Here is an 8,907-nt window from a genome sequence, read left to right on the forward strand (position 1 = left end):
AGATCCCTTAAGTTGCACAGTGCAGCCAAACAAAACAAAACAAAAGAAAAAACAAACACAGAATCCATGGTCCCACCTGGCAGTATTCTGAGTAGTAGACCTCAGCTGGGGCCCAGGACTCTACACTGCTTAAAACTCCCCAGGAAATTCTAACACCCACTCAGGTATGAGAACCCCTGCCATGAGGAGGGGGTGTGTCTAAGCGGGGAGAGGCCTAATTAGAATACCGGATTTGAGAGGATGGGGAAGGGGTGTAAGAGACCCCTGACTCTGACGCCCAGCCTCCTACCCCTCCCCAAGGAAGTCCACACTCTGATGGTCACATTTGCTACCAGGGATGGACCCTAGAGATGCTACTACCCTATAGCCTCCTGGCTCCAGGAAGGACAACTTTCTCTCTCTTTGCCCATCTGTCCATCCATCCATCTATCCATCCATTCAACACAGTTTTTTAGTTCCCCACCCTGCCATTTGCCAGGCATGGTGTTGGAGGTACAGAGGGAATAGAGTGGGTACTCTGTGCCCCGCTAGAGAACTATCCGTCAGTCCTGACGCCCTCAGCTGGCTGATCCTGGAGTGAATTGGGAACGTGGCTAAGCACAGGAGACCTGGGACAGGAAACCCACCGGGGGGCTCAGACAGCAGCAGCAGTGGTCCATCCTCCAGGCCCCATGGCTTCCTGGTTCCCCCTGTCCCACAGGCCCAATCTCCTCTCCCATGTAGCTCAGGCCTTGCCTGCCCAACGCCCAGGCCATTTCTGAGGTGCCCTCTGCCAGGAGGGTACCTGTGCGGAGATCTGTGTGGTCTCCACCGCCCCCGACCCCACCGCCACCATGAAGGCAACATCCTTGTGTAAGGCCTGAGCAACGGAGCATTTCCTCACAGGGACAGCAGAAATAACAAACAGGAGGAAATGACAGGGATTCCTGGGATTTCAGAGCACGCAGCCCTGGTACAGGACGGACCCACGCGGAGAGATGGAGTTAGAACAGTGTTGCGGCAGCTTCCTTGCTCCCGTCTCTTGGAGCCGTCTCCTTGTGGCTCATGCTTTCGTTCTGTTCTTTTGTTTCATCATCGCCCTTTGCCCACTCTAGCCCCACCCTCACCATCACCAGTGTGGGTGCCGCAGATGTCACTGTCACTCATTGCCATCCGTTCATTTCTTCCTTCATTCATTCAGCACATAGATACCATGTGCCAGACGGTGAGGATGAAGCTACAGGGAAAATAGGGCCTTGCATAGACTGCCCAGTGGGTGAGGGAACAAACACAATCAAAGAGCTCTAATACTGATACACTGTGATTATGGCCACTGTGGAGTTGTGCGCAGGCTGTTATAAACCCAGGGAGAAACCAAGGCAAGACTGATTCTTGACGAATGAGTAGGAACGTGAGGAGAGTTTGCCCAGCGGTGAGAACACCAAGTGTAAATGAGGAGTGATGTTTGCAATGACTCTGGCACTGGGAAGGGTCCAGGGACAGAGGAAGTAGAGGCTGGAGAGCTCGGAGGGATCGTCCATTATGAAGGGCCTTGAATGCTGGGCTAAGGATCTAGAACTTTCTGCGGTAGGCAATGGGGAGCCATTGGAAGATTGTGATCAGGGGAGGAACATGGTCAGATTTGCAGCTCAGAATGTGGTGTGGAAGCTGGTCTGGGGAAATGGGCTGGAGAAGGAGAGGCCAGGCAGAAAGGCCAGTGAAGAGGACCAGACATAGTTCAGGGAGGAGCAGCTGAGGCCTAACCTAGGGCAAGGGCAGATGGCTCAGCAGGCGTGAGCACCCGTGGATGGTAGACCTGAGGTAGGCGCGGGGCAGATGGTCTGCAGAGCTGGCCCCACTCAGGGCAGCTGGGCATTTCCAGGGCTCGAGGTTAAAGAGAGGCTGAGGCAGGCAGGAACTCCAGGAGCTCCAGGGCTTTGGCCTTGAGCAGGCTCAAGGTCAACAGATGCAGCTGGGTTGTGTCTAGAGACTTAGGAGGTCCACAGCAGGACCCCGTCCACATATAGGAGTCAGGGCTAGGTCCAGTGCTGGAGGAAAGTTCCTATGTGCCAGGCTGGGTGTCCGATGGTGCCCTGGTCCTGAAGGGAGAAGAAGCTACAAGGCAAAGGAGCAGAGGATACCTGGCTCCAGCACCTTTATGTCCTGGACCACCTCCCTTCTCTGGCTACCTGTGAAGATGGGCTATGGGGGCACCTGGGGCTCTTTCCTTGCCCATGCCTGGCCCCCTCACGTGAGGCTACCCTCGGGCTCCTAGTCTTCTTTTTAATTTTTTAAAAATTTTGGCCTTACTGCACAGCATGCAGGATCTTAGTTCCCTGACCAGAGATCGAACCCGTGCCCCCTGCCGTGGAAGCGCAGAGCCCTAACCATTGGACAACCGGGGAAGTCCCACAGAGCTCCCTCCTCATCTTGATTCCAGTTACCACCTCCTCCTGACCTGGGGACCCAACATCTTCAGGGGTCTGCCTGTCCCTGGTTCCAAGGTCCTTTGAGGATGAATTCTGGCTTGGCTCCACCTGCTCAGGTGCCTTTGGGAGTGTGTCTACTTCGCCAGCCCCCATCAGGGTACAGTCTTAGGATGATGATCTCAGGGTGTATGGCCAGAGGAGCTCACCACCTAGAGCCCACTTGGCTCACTCATCTTATAGGCATTTACTGAAGCACCCACAGTGTGCCTGTCCCTGGACTGAATCAGATTCAGCCTTTGTCCTGGAGGGTTCAAAGTACAATGGAGACAGACAGACACACTCAACATAACACAAGCTATTAGAGCATAACAATACAACTCAGCAGAACCCAGCTCAACACAACACATCACAGATCGCAGGTCTGTTTTCCAGATCTCTGGGGTCTGAGCTGGAAAAAAGCTCAGCTCATAGGCAGACGGGTTGTGAGGAACAAGAGATGCTTGTAGGAATGCCAGCAGTAGAGGGTAGAGGTAAGGAGGCTCCACGGTCAGAATACCTGGCTTCCGTCCTGCCTTGTGATCTGGAACTGATGACTTCCGTCTCTGTGCCTCAGTTTCTGCATCTGCAAAATGGGGAGAATAATGTGTATCTCATAGCGTTTGAGGATTGAGATAATACAAAGTGCCTGGCACGGTGCCTGGCATGTGGTAATGTGGTTGCATTTGCTGTGGTGGTAGTGGTTGTTGCCTCAGAATTATAAAACTGTATTATACTCTTAGATTCTTGGAGTCATAGAACCCTAAGATCTTACAACCTTAAAAATAGAACCTAAAGAAAACATAGAGCCTGAATATCAGCTGGGCAGGTCTCCTTGTTCCTTCAGATGGAGGTGAAATTTCCTCTAATGTCTCAGGCCAGGCCAGGGCTGTCACATTCCATAGCTCCGGCTATGCACTATATGTCTCTAGAGAGAGCCATCCACGTAGACGTTGATAGGAATGGAGTCCCCTGGATGCCATTTGACCCCTAGATGCCTGCCCCACCACACAGGGAGGCCCCAGTTTCTCCAGAGAAGTCTACTAAATGCCAGCAGGTTCACACTAACCCCTGTAATCTCTGCCTCCAGCAAAGCACGCTGGCTTTGTCCTGTACCATACTGACTTGAATGTGATGAAACTCAGAATTTTATTTGGATTTCACATAAAAAATAAAATCAGTCCTCCGAGGCATTGCTGAGAGTAGACTGTACAGAGGTTTTGGAATGCTCTAGAGAAGGAGCACATCTTATGAAGCTCAGCCTACTGGCATCTAGAGAGTACAATGGGTCATGTGTTCCCTCCCCACCTTACATCTTTTTCCCCACCCCTCTCTCCCTCCCTCCCTTCCAGTTCATTCCTCAGGAGTCCAGGCTCTCTATGCGGTCTCTACTCAAAGCCCTTATTAAATCACTTCCCCCACAAAGATAGTTCCTTCTCTTCCCAAGAGGACTTCTGAGGACTTCCATGTGTTAGGTAATGATTTTCATATACTTCATTATATTTAGTACTGCTTATGAAACCCAAGACTCAGAGAACATTAAAATCAAATAATCTTAGAAGAAGAATCTTGGGATAACATAGCCTAAGGATCAGAAGTTCTAAGACTCCTGGAGAATTTTAGAATCTTCCACATCTTACAACCGGAAGGAGCCATAGAGGGTCATGGGGTCCACACCTTGTTCAATGCAGGCGTGTCCTCTATCACAGCATGCCCAGCAGCTGTCCTGACTGCTCCGCTGCCTCTGCTAAAACACAGCTCTCACTCTCTGACCAGGTGGCCCATTCCTTTGTGAGATTACGACATCAGCTACCTGTAGAAAAGCTTGCAATAAGGAAGTCCTTAACTAACTTTCTTCTGTACCTGTGATACCACAGGTGGACTCCAGCTCAAGGTGTGCTTAGTTTTTACAGCAATGGCAATTGGGAAGACCGAAATGCAGGAAACTAGCTAGACCCAGGAGCTGGGACCTGAGTGATCCGATGTGTGCCAATCATGGTGAGCTCAGCTATGACTGGGGCAGGGCTGCATCCAGAGAATGAGGGTAATGGTGATGGCTACCATATACTGATGTTATGTTTTCATTGATTTAAAAATATTTTTAAATTTCTCTTAAGATTTCTTGTTTGACCCATGCGTTATTAAGAAGAGTGTTGTTTAATCCCCAGGTAATTTGGGATTTCCCAGCTACCTTTCTGTTATTGATTGCTAGTTTAATCCTGTTGTGCTCTGAGAGCAGATCTTGTATGACTTCTATTGTTTTTAATTTGTGAAGGTATATTTTATGGGGCAGGATGTGGTCTATCTTGGTGAATGTTCCGTGTGAGTTTGGGAAGAATGTATATTCTGTGTATTCTGCTCTTGTTGGATGAAGTAGTTGGTACATGTCAATTATATCCAGGTGATTGATGGTGCTGTTCAGTTGTGTCCTTACTGGTTCTCTGCCTGCCTGCTGAATCTGTCCATTTCTGATGGAGGGGTGTTAAGTCTCCAGCTGTAATAGTGGATCCATCTGTTCCTCTTTGCGGTGCTATCAGTTTTTGCCTCCTGTATTTTGATGCCCTGTTGTTAGGCCCATGCACATTAAAGATAATTATGTTTTCTTGGAGAACTGATTCCGTTCTCACGATGTAATGCCCCTCTTTATCCCTGATAACTCTCCTTGCTCTAAAGTCAGCTCTGGCTGAAATCCATATAGCTGTTTGAGCTTGCTTTTGATTAGTGTGAGCATGGAATATCTTCCTCTATCCATTTATTTTTAATCTACACATATTTTTAATCTACATTTATTTAAATCTATATTAAAGTGGGTTTCTTGAAGGCAAAATATAGTTGGGTCTTATTTTTTCACCTACTCTCACAATTTCTATCTTTTAATTGGTATATGTAGACCACTGATATTAAAGTGACTACTGGTATAGTTGGATTAATATCCACCATATTTGTAACTGTTTTTAATTCCTTGCCCTGTTCTTTGTTCCTATTTTTGTCTTCCATTCTTTTTCTGCCTTTTGTTGTTTCAGTTGAACATTTTATATGATTCCATTTTTTCTACTTTCTTAGCATATCAGTTATAACTTTTAAAAAGTACTCTTAATCCATTCATCTGTTGATGGACCTTTAGGTTGCTTCCATGTCCTGGCTATTGTAAATAGTGCTGCAGTGAACATTGGAGTGCATGAGTCTTTTTGAATGATGGTGTTCACTGGGTATATGCCCAGCAGTGGGATTGCTGGGTCATATGGTAGTTCTATTTTTAGTTTTGCAAGGAACCTCCATACTGTTTTCCATAGTGGCTGTATCAATTTACATTCCCACCAGCAATGCAAGAGCATTCCTTTTTCTCCACACCCTCTCCAGCATACAATGGAATATTACTCAGCTGGAAAAAGCAATGAAACTGGGACATTTTTAGAGGCATGGATGGACCTAGAGACTGTCATACAGAGTGAAGTGAGTCAGAAAGAGAAAAACAAATATTGTATATTAACACATATATGTGGACTATAGAAAAATGGTACAAATCAACCAGTTTGCAAGGCAGAAATAGAGACACAGAGGTAGAGAACAAACATATGGACACCAAGTGGGGAAAGTGGGGAGGGTTGGGAGGGGGAACGAATTGGGAGACTGGGATACCAAATTGTACACTCTAAATATATGCAGTTTATTGTAAAAAATAAAAAAATAAAAAGTTAAAAAAAAAAGTACTCTTAGTGGTTGCCCTAGAGTTTGCAATGTACATTTACAACTAATCTAAGTCTGCTTTCAGATAACACTGTTCTGCTTTACAGTAGTGCAAGTACCTTATAATAACAAATATTCCTACTTCTTCCTTCCCATCCCTTGTATCATTGCCATCATTCATTGCACTTATACATAAGTTATAATCCTCAAATACATTGTTGCTTTTATTATTTTGAAACTGTTATCTAATATCAATTAAAAAGAAAAAAAATAAATTTGCTAATATTTTACCATCACTTATTCCTTCTCTGATACTCTTCCTTTTTAAATGCAGACCCAAACTTCTGACCTATATCATTTTCCTTTTCTCTGAAGTTCTTTTCACTTTTCTTGCAAGGCAGGTCCACTGACTGACATCAGTCTCTCAATTTTTGTTTGTCTAAGAAAGTCTTTATTTCTCCTTCACTTTGAAGGAAATTTCACAGGATACAGATTCTAGCTTGTGGTTTTTTTCCCTCAGCACTCTGTTTCACTTCATTTTCTTCTTGCTTGCCTGGTTTCTGAGGAGAATTTGGATGTAATTCTTATCTTTGCTCCCCTACAGATAAGGCATTTTCCTCTGGCTTCTTTCAAGGCTTTTTTCTTTATCTTTGATTTTCTATAGTGTGAATATAATAGGTGGAGGGTGTTTGTTTGGTTTTTTTTGACAGGGTGAGGTGGGGTGGTGGTGGTTATTTTGCATGGTGTTCTCTAAGCTTCCTGGATCTGTGGTTTGGTGTCTCATTTTAATTTGGGAAAATTCTCAGTCATTATTCCTTCAAATATTGCTTCTGTTTCTTTTCTTCTTTTCCTCAGGTATTCCCAGTACATGCGTATTACACCTCTTGTAGTTGTCTCACAGTTCTTGGCTATTCTGTCCCATTTTTTCCCAGTCGTTTATTTTTGCTTTTCTGTTTTAAAAATTTCTATTGAAGTGTCCTCAAGCTTAGAGATTCTTTCCTCAGCTGTGCCCAGTCTACTAATGAGCCCATCGATGGCATTCTTCATTTTTGTTATAACATTTTTGATCTCTAGCATTGACTTTTGTTCTTAGGAATTTCAGCTCTCTGTGTACATTGCCCATCTATTCTTTTTTTTTTTTTTTGGCAATGGTGTGTGGCTTGTGGGAGCTTAGTTCCCTGAACAGGTGTTGAACACAGGCCCTCAGCAGTGAGAGCAAGGAGTCCTAACCACTGGACTGCCAGGGAATTCCCTGCCCATCTATTCTTCTATGCTGTCTACTTTTTCCATGGGACGTCTTAACATATTTTTTAATTAATTAATTTATTGGCTGCATTGGGTCTTCGTTGTTACATGTGGGCTTTCTCTAGTTGCCACGAGTGGGGGCTACTCTTCATTGTGGTGTGCAGGCTTCTCATTGTGGTGGCTTCTCTTGTTACGGAGCACGGGCTGTAGGCACGTGGGCTTCAGTAGTTGTGGCACACGGGCTCAATAGTTGTGGCTCGTGGGCTCAAGAGCACAGGCTCAGTAGTTGTGGCTTACTTGCTCTGAGGCATGTGGGATCTTCCTGGACCAGGGCTCAAACCAGTGTCCCCTGCATTGGCAGGTGGATTCTTAACCACTGTGCCATGAGGGAAGCCTGGACCTCTTAACATATTGACTATAATTGTTTTAAATTCCCAGTCTGATAATTCCAGCATCCCTGCCATGTCTGAGTCTGGTTTTGATGCTTGCTCTGTGTCTTCAAACTGTGTTTGTCCTTTAGTATATCTCGCGATTTTTTGTTGAAAGGTGAATGTGAGGTACTGGGTAGAAGGAACTCTCGTAAACAGACCTTTAGTAATGTGGTGGTAAAGGTGTGGGGGCTGAGAGGCATTCTGTAGTCCTGTGGTTAGGTCTCTGTCTTTTAGTGAACATGTGCCCCTGGACTGTGAAATTCAGAAGTGTTTCTCAGTTTTCCCCCTTAGGTGGGACAGGATAGGATGGCTGGGAGTGGCTGGAGTTGGATACTTCTCTTCTATGTAGGTTAGGCTCTGATAAAACTCTAATCGGTTAGGCACCGGTAAAATAGTTTCTCCTGAGGGCAGGTCTTGTTAAGAAGAATAGAATGTTCCTTTTCCAAAATGTTCCTTTTCCCTTGCCCCTGCCAGAAGCAGAGGGGATTTTTCTGAGATATTCACTGTGAAGACCTGGTACAGCTCCTGGAAGTGAAATTCACAAACATGTGTTGGCCCCGTGTGTTTGGGCCACCCTGGGCTTTTAAACTCTCCGTGTCTGCATGGAGTCTTCAGCAATTCTTCAATAACAGCTTAGGTTTTCCCATCCAGTGCTAGTTTTGTGGCAGTGTCTACACATAGGTTTCTCCTTTGGCAAATTGTGAATCTCTGCATTCACTTGTCTGTCTCTCCAGTTTTTGGTGCAGTGGTTTGCCCTGTGACCGCCAATGATTTCCAAGCTTTTTACATGCTGGACTGGAAACTGAGGGTCTTGCTACCATGTATTTTGTTTGTTTGTTTGTTTTGGCCACTCCATTGCAGCTTATGGAATCTCAGTTCCCTGACCGGGGATTGAACCCGGGCCACAGCAGTGAAAGCCCTGGATCCTAACCGCTAGATCACTAGGGAACTCCAGTGAGTACTTTTTAGAAATATCTCATTTAATCCTCACTTAATACTGTGAAGTAATACCATTATTTGATTTTGCAGTAGCAATTCTTGTGGCTTAGCAAAGTACATGACTCCCTCAAGTTCACACCATTAGAAAGTAGGATTTGAAC

This window comes from Hippopotamus amphibius, chromosome 1 (genome assembly GCF_030028045.1).
Source record: "Hippopotamus amphibius kiboko isolate mHipAmp2 chromosome 1, mHipAmp2.hap2, whole genome shotgun sequence".
Taxonomy (NCBI): domain Eukaryota; kingdom Metazoa; phylum Chordata; class Mammalia; order Artiodactyla; family Hippopotamidae; genus Hippopotamus; species Hippopotamus amphibius.